At 40.3% G+C, this 13078-nt stretch overlaps 1 protein-coding gene across 7 annotated transcripts in view; it reads left to right on the forward strand.

Annotated features, from left to right (window-relative positions):
• atp2b2 (ATPase plasma membrane Ca2+ transporting 2) overlaps window positions 1–13078 on the forward strand; it is a gene marked incomplete at its 3' end in the record, with an annotated part of 86891 nt that overhangs the window by 20454 nt on the left and 53359 nt on the right. The gene's annotated exons all lie outside the window — the stretch shown is intronic.

The raw sequence follows: 13078 nt of genomic DNA on the forward strand, positions 1-13078 counted from the left end.
AATTGCACAGTGTCGCTTTCCAGTCCATTAACTGTCAGACGGGGCTGTCCGCAGGGGAATAAATGATAGATCCATGTGTGTGTGTCTGTGCATGTCAGCATGTATCTGTGCCCGTGCTACCCTGTGGCTCTTTGTGAAATGAGAAACCCACCTCGGTTGTTTGTTTGCATACAGTAGGATACATCTGCTTGCATGTTTGCCCTGCTTTGAATGCGAATGCTCAGTGATCTGAACGGAGCAGTGTGTTTGCACACTGAAGACATGTCACATCGGCTGCCCCACGAGCGAGCTGGCTCCCCACCGTGCCCTCTGACCTCGGAATCTTGACGTGACGCTCTTTGATGCACGCAAAAGCACATCGCGAGCCGAGCGCAGAGGCCGGCCGGTGAGGCTAAGAAGACCCACGCACGTCCAGAGTAGATTACCATCGAGGATGACAAATGTAGACACATCTGCTTAGTATCTGCCATCTTTAGGTGAATCCAACTGCGTTGTCTTTGCTCGAAGCAAAGAGAGTGTGGGAGCGTCATGTGTGACACGGGTCATCAGATCTGAATCATGTTTTCTCTTTCACACCTCTTTCTCCTCATTAGTTTTTTTTAAACTTTCTTTCTGGATAAAGAAACACAATTTAGAGGGAATAAGTATTGAATGGTGTCAAAACCATGAATCATCCGAATCATTGTTTGTACGCATGTATCACAGGAAAGTTGACTTTTGATAAAACTACCACTTAACGTCCCTAAAGAGTTTTATACGCCCACATAGTGTTACGCCTCGTATGGCCGTGGACAAGAAATGATACCAAACATGAAAGTGAGTCATCCCTCTCAAAAAAAGAAAAGACTAATGTGTCAAACCATAATTGTCTTTTTGAGGCTGTTCCTTTTTACAGAGGTCACTACAGGAAGTCATTGTAACCCTCTTTATAAACCATTTCCTATATCAACCCAGTTTCCCCAAACTCAAAGTCCAGACGTGGCCCGATATGCCAGAGTTGTTTTTTTAGGGGTTTTTTCCCATCTGTATTTGGCTTCTCCACGCTCTGGACTAAGTTGAAAAAACGTAATGTGATGAAATAACGTTTTTAAGTAGTGGATCCAGTGGATCCAGTGGTTACCACAGTCCCAAACATGATTTTTAGGTTAAATCAGTGACTTAAAAAGTGTGTCTCGCTCTCCCTTTTGATGAACTGGTGAGCTAACCAGATGGAACCTTGCTTCCCCCCATTGTCTGCTGGGATCGGCTCCATTACTCAGTAACAAATCCTAAATTTCATCAAGCAGTATATAAAATGAATGAATGGAGGGATAAATGGGCAAAAAGCGCCAAAGACAACTAAACAATCACCACAGACGAATGGCTGAACAAACGAAAATGCTGCACACCAGTTGCTGCCATATTGGCTTCATTTATTGCTTCATGTCCAGTCAGACTGCAGGTAAACACAAGAATCAGTTCACAGCTATAGCAAAAAAAAAACAAGTCGAATATTTGTCATTTTAAATCATTTTTTTCCCTTTAAACCTCCTTTCGTTTATTACCTCCGTGTGAATCTTCCTCTGTTTGATGGCATCACATCCTGTTCACTTTGTTTCCTACAGTGCTTATCGCATTGTTATATCTGCTCATTTTAACCTCTTTGGGTTTTCAATTCCATTCGTTATGCATACATTAATGAACATCATTTCTTCTACGGCCTAAAATGGTGTCAGTATTATGGAGGTCATTCTCAAGGACACTGTGACACATTTCTCCATCAATCCCTCTTCTAATAAGAGCATGATAATTACCCACCTTTTATCCACTGATGGGTTATTACTCACAGAGTTACTCTACATCCAGCCTACTCTCATTCTCTGCTTCTCAATCCCATCTCTCTCTCTTTCCATCTCTCTTCTTCCCGCTCCCTCTGTGACTCACGCTTCAACCCCGCTCTGTCTTCCCTCTTCAAATCCCTCTCCCTCCCTCACTCTTCAAAATGGTGAAAGCTGAGAATACACATTGGAGCTATTGATTTGCTGCGGGGGAAAAAAAAAGAAAAGAAAAGGCGTTGATATTTCACGTCGTTAGAACGATGATCGTCATCAACGTAGAACCCTGTTGCCATGGTGATGTGTTTTGGACACTATTGTGTGCACTAATGTGAAGTGGAGAGAGAGGAAAAAAAAGAAGAAAGAAAACAAAGTTGAGACAGGCAGGTTTTATATCAAAGAGCTGCTGATGCACCTTTTTAATAAAATGTGATGATGATATTATATATGTTTATTTACCTTTAATATTAAAGTTTGTGCAGTGCTTTCACACACAAAAAAAAAAAAAAAAAAAAGCAATCAGACATCCTTCCAGCTGGAGCGGGTCCAAGGTGATGATAAGTTAGGACGGGGTACACCCTGGACATGTCACTAATCCATCACACGCACGCACGCACGCACACACACACGCACGCACGCACGCACACACACACACACACACACACACACACACACACACACACACACACACACACACACACACAGCAACAAGCAGGAGTTGGTGGAAATGAAAAATTCCATTTCAACAGGAAGAAACCTGCAGAACCAGACTCAGAGGTGGAGACTGTCTGGTGTTCCTGTTGTGGTTACAGGAGAAAAAGGATTGGACAGACAGATTTTGGGGAGAAATCCAAACCCCGGTTTGGTTAGGGGTTGAGGATTACACCTGGAGGCAGCAATAAGCCTGGATAACATGCAAACTCCACACAGACAGATCCCCAAGCCGAGACTCGAACTAAAGATATTGTACTGTGAGGTAACAGTCCTAACCACTACACTACAGTGTGGCCAAGGTTTTTCATTTTTTCTCCATGAATTAACTAAATTCTAAACCAGCCAAAGAATTTCCCTCAGTGATTAATAGATCTTTTTTTTTTCTTTATTCTCTATTCCACCAACATGTTGTCCCGGACAAGCAACATGTACCAGTAAAACAAAACATATGGGGGGGGGGTTAATGAAATGGCAAAAGAAAATAGGATGTCACCACCATAAGAAAAGACTAATTATATAATGGATTGAAAGGGCAAAAAAAAAACCACATTTAATCAAAAATAATGAAAAGAAGAATTTGCTTACTAAAAATGCATCTTTAGAAATGCCTTTAAAGAATTCAAGCTCGGTCCCTTCAAGCAGTACCTCTAATTGCAAGCAGCTCAGTCACCTCTTGACTTTTCACAGGCTCATATTTGGTCAACATTTTCTGAAATGAGTGAAAGAGCTGAACCCTGGGAGGCTTTTTCACCATTCTATGACTATAATTATAATCAGGCTCCCTGCCATTATATTTTGTGGCTGTAGAATTGTCAAGAAAACATGCAGTGAACAAGTGCTTCTACTTTTTATTCAAGACAACTTTATTATTTAAAATCTCACAGTTCTTTAATGTTACAGTGAATTTTTGACAGTGCAAATGTGGCACGCTGGTGAATCTAGTTACTTATTGAACAGCCACACTGCAGACATACCAGGGGCGACTGTGACCACTACTATATGAGTCCAAAGCTCTACTTCTCTTCCTGCATGCATAAACTATGCATACAAACTCCTTTTAGCTGCAGCATAATAGGAATATAAGTCAAACGTGATGCCTAAAATCTTAACATCATGCCAGGAGCCAATAGAGGGATGCTTAAATTGGGGTAATGTGATGTCATCTGTTGAAACCAGTGAGAAGCCGAGCTGCTGCGATCTACACAAGCTGGAGGCGGGAGAGACATTTATGATTTATTCCTGACAAAAATGACTCACAGTGATCCAGTACAAATGAGTACAAATGAGCAAAATCAATGAGTTTTGATTTTAAAGTTCATTTGTTTTAATAAGACCAGGTTATATCCTAAATGTGGAGAGTATGACGTGTTTATTTCACAAGGACATTTAGAGGTCATTACAACAAGTCTGTCTTCTCTGTGTTGGGACATTTGCTTTTGCACACACACACACGCACACGCACACACACACACACACACACACACACACACACACACACACACACACACACACACACACACACACACATGCGCTCATATATTCACACATTCTCCAAGGTTTAGACGTGCGGGTATTTCCACTCAATGAGTGGGATGCATAGTGTTTCCATGGAGATCTATTTTTAGCCACTGACATAAAAAAGGCAACTGTTAAAATATGCCATCATGTTCCCTCTGAGTGAAACAAATCATATTTTATCGCCGAGAAGAAGTTGTTTCTCTTTGGGTTTTCTTTTTTTTCTTATCTGTTCAGAAACAGAATGTTACGTGGGCACAGGTGTCAAAATGGATTAGGAAGGTCAAGGACAGGCACAGAAACACAAAGTTTTATTTTAATCCTGATGGTAGTTTTTGAAAGAAATGGATCACTGGCGAATGAGAAGAGAAAAAAAAAGAAGCTGAAATCAACTACAAAAGGTGCTGAAGATAGCAGACGTGTGTTGTTAAGGTCACTTGGAAATGTGGTGTTTGTCACGAGACAAGTTTGTAAATGATTCTTAAAGTTCTTCTCTTCCAAAAAACACAAGTTTAATCGGCTTTGCCCCTCTTTAACTCCTTCTGTGAAAATCAAAAGTAACAAGCATTAAGGCTCCAAGTCCACATCAACGTTTCAGGTAAAAATGCACAATTTTTGTTGTTTCATTTCAGCAGCATTTTGCATTCACACAGAGATGTTTTGAAAACAGTAAAAATGTAGTATTGTATTATATTAAAATGTAGTATTTATGTAGGGCCACTAGTGGGTGCTGTTGTTTGTGTTTGTTGTGAAACCACACACATGCGTGCAGCAAACAATCCAAGTTATATTATTCATATGGTGACTCAAAAATAAAACCAAGTCCCAGGAGAACATGGACTGGGAGTCATGACACTCTGGAGGCAAACATTGTTCTTACTGTCCATCTACTTGCACATGTGCAGAAGAACAATTTACTGCAGGATTTTCAGAGACACCCAAAACACAAGATGGCTTTTCAGTTTTCACTTGAAATCCCCGTGGTGTAAACAGGACCTAAGAGTGTTAGTAGGATAAAAAAAGATCAAATCATAAAGGGCTAAGAAGTAGTATGGAAGAGTTTTAGGGCCACTGACGAAAAAAAAATTCGGAGGCTAAAAAAAAAGTCGAAAATCAAAGTCGAGATTTTTTTTTCACGGTGGAAAAAAACGTCCGTCCATCCACATGCCAGCCGCGTCACTGCTTCCTCAAAATGGATATCAGGCGGTTTAATGAAGTGATGAAAAGATGCTTCAGAACAGACTCTAGCTCATAAACACGGTGCAGTTATCATCAGTATCAGGACCAGAAGAGACGGAGCAGCCTGCTGCCTTGTTCCGCGGAAGTTCGTCGAGTACGAAGGACAAAGACACGGGTCCCGGGCTGCTTATTTAAATGTTCTTATTAATCATGGAAATCCTGTGTAAAATCACATGTCCATAAGCAGTAAGCAACCCGATATAGTCAGAATTAAGGGATTTAATGTGAATTCACATCTACGGGCAAATGATGAGGGATGGATAGACGTCTCTCCGTGAAAAAAAAAAAATCTCGACTTTGATTTTCGACTTTTTCTGGGGCCGCGAAGGTTTTTTTTTTTTTTAGCCTCCGAATTTGTTTTTTTCTTCAGTGGCCCTAAAACTCTTCCGTAAAGTAGAGACTGATCTACTGAAGCATATTTAAAAATGTTGGTGTAAACTTGATATACATGCACGGACAGTTAACAAGGTGACCTACGGATCGCATCTGACAGATGCACAAATAACACACACTATGAATTTATTGCATTTGCCTGGATATTGAAATTCAAGTGCGCAATCACGCAAAATACTCTGTTTTGGGGGGATTGACAAGGATGTGCATATCAGCCGAGTGTTTCCCAGAGTGGCCGCTGTTATTTGTTAGAGGCTTTTCCTCTGCTGGCTCCCCACAACTTTTATCTGCAGACTTTATTGTACTACGTTTTCTCCCTCTTCTCTGAATCGCTTCTGCTGCTCTTCTTCTTTGACTTTGTGACCAATGATCTCCTATAAATCTCCTTTAAATATCCAGATTTTTTTTAAAACTTTCTCCGCCAACATAACATAACACTAACATAACATGTTAGTTAGTCATTTTGTGCTTGTGGGGGCTCAGCGCTCCATCCAATCATTCCATATGGGAACAAACAAACAAACGCAGAAACAATATCACTTAATCACATAATCTTAATTCAGCTAAAACAGTCATTTCAATACTCCTGTTTGCACATGCTGTCACTCATGGTGTTATTCTGAGGCGATAGGAAGGAAACCAAAAGTGCAATCTATTTCAATGAGCTTGTAAATCAGGTGCTAAATATGGAGTAGTATGGATAGAAGTGAAAGTTTGTACTCACAAGGCTTTTACATCTTGACTGAAGTCATTTAGTGAATCCAGGCATCACTACCTGGCTGTGAGCTCTCAAACAGTCTTATTTGCGATCAGTTTAATCCTCACTGAGCATGTTGTGACTCATCTGTGTATCTCCACGGCTTTTCTGCCCTCTCACTGCCTCCTCTAAATCCACTGCCAGAGCAGTTAGGTGGGCTGACAGTATTTAGACTACAATATTTCATAATCTGGAAAATTGATCTTTTTCAGTGAGCATTAATCACGAGCAGTGAACCAGGAAGAAACACGGCAGAGTCTTTTCTTCTTCACATCATCCAGAAATCAGGAGATGAAGGTTATTTAATGATGAGGAAGATCAAAGACTGCACCAGAGCACGTGTCAACGGTATTTTGGGGGAGAGCAGCTGAAAATGTGAAAAAACCAACATACCGATCACCTATCGATTAGAACAGCAGCAAAACGTGCAAGAACGGGCTAAAACCTGTTTTTATGAGCTTTGCTTTATTTTGTGATAGGTGATAGTGCAACCAATCATCACACACACACACACACACACACACACACACACACACACACACACACTAGACAGTCACGACGCAGAAACCGGTGAGCATGTGTTCACACACGTACACACACACACACACACACACACGGTGGTGTGTGATGTAAGGCAGGGTGCCGTGCCGATCAATGGGCGAGCCTGCTTCTTCTTCTCGCTGAGACAATTAAAAGAGAATGGATAATGAGGCTATTTATAGCCTGATCTATTTGTAACCAGGGCATTCTCCATCGTATGAGCTGGGAATTGTTCTCTTTTCTGCCTGCCCTCTTTTTGTCCTTACCATCCCCTTCTCTCTCTCTTTCTCTCTCTCTCTCTCTCTCTCTCTCTCTCAATATTTCAGCTTTCATATTTATTTCATGATGCCGTCCTAAACAGCCCTTCACGCAATGGCTGCCGTCTTATTATTCGTCTTTCTTCTGTTTTGATGGATCATTAGATATTTTCCTGCCAACATTAATAATTGATCTGAGCGCGGTACACTTTGGGAAACGCAGCATTGTCATGCTGCAGCAGCGTTATCAGGTGAAATCCAGGGACACTCCTGGGAGACCCAGTGACGCACCATGCATGACATAATGCTGTGGTAATGTCTGTGGTTGTGAGGAAGAGAGAAAGACACACACACACACACACACACACACACACACACACACACACACACACACACACACACACACACACACACACACACACACACACACACACACACACACACACACACACACACACACACACACACACACACACACACACTGTTCTTTCAGCAAACACAAAATGGTACTGCACTAAAAAGCAGCCTGATAGAATAATGAAGCTCAGGCTTTTTTTATCTTTATCTTCCCACTGCACATCGGGAGCATAAATTTGCATAGAAGTTAAAGTCACCTCCTGGTTTTTGATGTAAATATAGATCAGACCGCAGCAGAGTCAGACACATCAGTGATGCAGACTTCACAATGCAACCACAGCAAGCTTGATTTGATTTACTCACTTGGTGTTTTATATTGAAATTCAGTGTTTCTTATGTAAGATAAGCAACGCGGTAAACATACAACAAGCCGTTTTGTCTCCATTACTTCCATTAATATGCTGTGCTTAGCATTAATAAATAAAATGAATCTTAAATGTTTAGTTATGTTACCCTGACTTCATAATTGGTCACCTATTGTCAGAGCATCGTTCCGGCAAGAATGACTACTCTCAAAATTCAGACTGTGGTTTGAAAGATTTGTGTTTCAAAATTCATTCCGTTTTTCTAAACCTCAGAATTGCCCAATTGTCTCAACTGAGTTTCAATTATGGCAGCAATGAAATAACATTTAGCATTCCTGATTAATAAAAAGGAGCGTGGAAGACGCAATAAAACTCCAAACACGGGAGCAGTAAGCAGGTCATGACTTTTCAGAAGGATCCATTGCCTCTGGTCAGTATCCACTGATCTGCTGAAAGGTTTTCATCACTTGGAGATATAATGTCCCTCTCACTGCCATTTGAGCGACTTTAACCAAAACATGCTACGCAGCAAAGTTTAGTTCAGGTTTGACCTCCAGTGCAATTTCCCATTAAAGGCTATAGGGATTCAAAAGCATTATAAGAAGAGTGAGTTAAATATTTTCTTAAATATGCCTGAAATTGTCATACCTTCCATGTTTATGGTTATTCCCCATTTCTTTTCATTTTACTTTGTTTTCATGATGTTTTCAAGACCTTTAGTTCTAAAAATGTGTTATTTTATTCATGATTATATTATTTCTATCATATACAATCGCATAACTTAGTTTTATTCTTAATTCATCCTTCTATTAGAAATATTTCTTGTGAAAACCTACAGGAAATATGACATATATAAATAACTACATCCCAACCCCACTGCACTTTTTTAAGTCACAAAAACAAATATTGGTCAAAACACTTGGAAAAAAAAATAAAATTATGAATTCTCTTTGCTCAAAAGTCACATTCACTTATTTTTTTACTGGTTTGATCACGCATACTATATCCTTTCTCCAAGAAGTTTATGTTTTAAATTAATTTATGTACCTGAAGATCACTCATCGCTGTGGTGGACGATAAAACCAACAGATACTGACTGAATCTATTCAGTGAAATCAAGTCAATGCAGTTTTGCAGCTTAGTCACTCATTAATTCATCAGTGGCTTTACAAAAACAGAGTCAAATCCAAACACCTGTCAAGTCAAGTCTGACTGCGGTGCAGAAACAAGCCACTGACTGCATGTAACAGTCGACATATTTGTCCTTAACTGCTCAGTACACAACATTTGGTGCAGCGTGAGACTTTGATCCACGCAGTGACACTGAGAAGCTATTTGTGTCTCCGTACTCACACTCCCCGACTGTAAATTGTGGGGAGTGAGCTCCACCTGGACCACGTTGGCAGCGCACCAGTCGTCGTCTGTCAGCTTTTGCATTTCATTAGAGTTCGCTTTTGAAAGGCAGGCTGACACCGGGAGAACTTTATTATGACCACAACACGTGCAAAACTCACACCTCATTCAGACCGAGCCTGCTGCGGGTCTGTTCACACCGCACGTGTCTTTTGAATAACCGCCGTGTGGAGGTTACACTGCATGGAGGCCCTCAGCTCGCTTTGTTCACTGAAATACAAAAAAAGAGAAAAGTGGTTGGAAGTGATTTCAGGATGAACACAACCACATAGCTTTATTAGTTGATCTCGGTCCTTCATGAAAATGTTGCTCTTGTTTTGAAAGGATTGTTTTTGTGTTGTTCCATTCATACTTGAGAGTGAACTCACACATTTGCATATATTTTACTCGAGATGCATAATACTTGTCCAGTCTGCTGGTGAAGTTGCTTTATTCATAATAAGGGGACAATACATTCATCTGTCCAAGACATAAAAACAATTCAACAGACAGTTGCACTCCGATTCCTACCAACGGTTTATAACCAAAACAGGCATTTTATTATCTTGAAAGTCACCATGAATAAACCACATTAAACAAGCTGACATCGGAGGGTTCGGTTTAAGATTAATCCCATTTAATAGAAACTCAAACCCAGTTATCCATCCATCTTCTACACCACTTAATCCAACTCAGGGTTGTGGGTTGATGGCTCTGCAGTCACTGATGAGCTATGACAATGGCAGGTCATGAGAATGAGAGAGTTTTTAGCTCATTCTGGAGGAATCGCACTATGAGCCAAGAGTACTAATCACTACATCTCCAAAACCATCAACATCTTCCAACCCCTATTAGTCCTGTTCACACCTGGCAGTAACATGCGATTTGGGTGATCTGATCACATGTGGTGAGACCGTCTATAATTGAGTTTGGATTGTATCATTACGTCTACGTCACTTCGGCCCAGTTGCGATATGAGCCATCCAGCTGGGCCTGGACGGTTCCCTCTGCCCAGGTCGCTATAAGGCATTGTGTCTCTGCAGACCCCTAGTCTGGACATCAATGCTCTTTTCCATAGTTTCTTTGGAGAGTTGGAAAGATTGTATAAAGCAGACCGGCTCATTGTCTTAAACGAAAACACTATGTGCACTGTTGACGTTTATGTGTGACATACTTTCAATCAATGCCACTATCCCGGAGCACATTTGCAACGCCTGCTGTTCACATTATGAATCCGATGTGATCAGATGCAACCGTAACCACTTCACGAACTGGTTTGAGTGAAAGCCTTTTGGTGCCTGTTCACACTTGTCTTTATATTTTTAAAATATATTAGAAACGCATAATTCAGTCAGTTGTTTAACAGGCTGTTTGTCTCCTGATTCCTCCTTCACTGCCTCCATCAACCTCCTCACTGGCCTTCCTCTTCTCCTCTTGTCTGGCAGCTTCATTCTCACCACATATCTACAGTCTTCCACTTACTAAATGATCTCAACTTCATCTCTTTCACTTCTCTACCAAACTGTCTCTTATAAGCAGTCCCGCTCATGTACTTGTACTATCTGGAACTCTTTCAGTCACAAATAAAATCATGTTTAAATAAAGCATGTACTGTTACAGAAAATAGAGAACCACCACCGTATCGAGGGATCTCATCTGAATCTATACTCAATGTACTGTTGAACATGACCCTCTATATATAGGCTGTTAGGTTATTCTAAATCCTCCACTTTCTTTGCATGGAATCTGACCTCCTGTACGAAAATAATTTTCTGAACAGTATTCTAAAATTAAGTGGAGCCTCGAGCCAGAAAAAAGTTCTTCACATAAAAGAGCCAAAGATATTTATGTACAACGGTTCATTGTGTATGAGGAGGTGGATGAGGTCAAAGCATTGGGCACTCGTTTCTCTTTTCAGAGTTATATAAGGAACACAGAGCTGTGGCCCACCAGGGCTCCAACTGGTAATTAGAGTCGGTTTATATCTGGTTTGAGAGTGAGGAAAAAGACACTGCACCAGAAGAGGAATTCGAGAAAAGGATTGATTATAAAGATACGTGCTGTGAACAATAAGTGTCTGAGAAGCTGTGAAAACATTTCAGTTTCACTTTGTTTGTTCTGCAGAGCGTTTAGTGCCTCTTATTTGTTGGGATGATGACTACCCACAGGCTCTTACATAGACTTAACTGTTATGTTAAATGTGTTCTCACTTCCCAATGCTCCTCAAAGTGTTGGTCACATTCGCTCATGCTCATACGCAAACACCATGCAACATGCTCAACCCCGATTGGGAGCAACTTAGGGTTCGACGTTTTGCTCATAAGGTCTCATGACAGTCTAAATCAGAGGTCTACAACCTTTGTGACCAATAGAACCGTTTTTTTGCCACCAAATCAAATTTAAGTGTCACAAAACTTGTCCAACCTTTAAATTTAGGAGCTGCTTATAACATTTCATACATTGATTTACATACAAAAACTGTATCTTATATTGCATTTGAACTTTTTAATTATGTAAACATGATGGTAAACATTTAAGTACATTTCAGCTGTTTTGTAATGGATTTTAGTGGTTTCACCCACGTTTTTCTGCATTTTTGTGACAATTTATTTTTACATTTTAGGTATTTAAACCATTTTGGCTCTTTTTTAAAACAGTTTAGAATTTTTTTCTCCAATTTCTTAGTTTTTTTTGTTTTAGAAATTCAAGTAATTTCAAACTGAGTTTTTACATCTCTTGTGGGTTTAGCATTTTGTTGTTGTTGTTTTTTTAGTTATTGTGCCATTTTTCGAGAGCCCTTGTTAGGCAAGAGTGACTTTGTTGTGTCAAAACAATAAAAAATTAAGGTAAATTGTTTATTGAGCTACTACATGCCGAAGGGCTCCATGTGGGTCCAGAGCCACAGATTACAGCCCCCTGGTCTAAACCCAGCTCACGCTCTGTGTTAGTGGGTGAACAATTCAACGTTTAGTAGATTATGATTCACAGTGATAGGAAGAACCAACAATGGATCAATGAGGGATTGAACCACCAACCTTGGGTTTGGAATATGACCCAATGGAACAACTGGGCCACTCGCAGTAAAGATGGAAAGATGATGCAGATGGATATTGACAAATGACTTGCAAGATTGGGGTTACATCCCTACAACCTCATTTCAAAATATCTATACCACGTTGCTCTGAGTGAAAGTGACTTAGTTCTAGGGTATATTACAGCTGATAGTATGAAAACAGGCTGCAAGCATAAGTTTTCTGCAAACTACACAGCCAAAAAAGTGAATATTGGGTTTTCTCAGGGTACTCAAAAACATGCGTGTGAGGTTAACTGATGCCCATAAACGCCACTGTAAGTGACAGTCGGTCTCTCTGTTTTTGCCCTGCGGTGGATTAGCGACCCCACCAGGGTGTGTTGTGCAACCCTTAATTGGTTAAAGCTGTATAGAGTATGGACGAATGGATGTTTCCAGCTGTCACCACAGTTTTAGCTATTTGGAATTTCTTTCCAACATGCCAGTGTTTTTGGAAGTAAAAGAAAATGAACATGCCCACATACAGTCGATTATTTTTTATTCCAATAAAAAAAATACTTCTGGAAACAAGGCAGGTTATTTAAAAGGATGTGACACATATTTTATTTATTAAGTGACAAAATACCAAACCATTCTTATGTGTGTCAAGATAAGGAAAACTGGCTGCTCTGCAAGAAATAATAAAAATATACGTATATATACAA

Source organism: Lipophrys pholis (assembly GCF_963383615.2).
Source record: "Lipophrys pholis genome assembly, chromosome: 4".
Lineage (NCBI taxonomy): Eukaryota > Metazoa > Chordata > Actinopteri > Blenniiformes > Blenniidae > Lipophrys > Lipophrys pholis.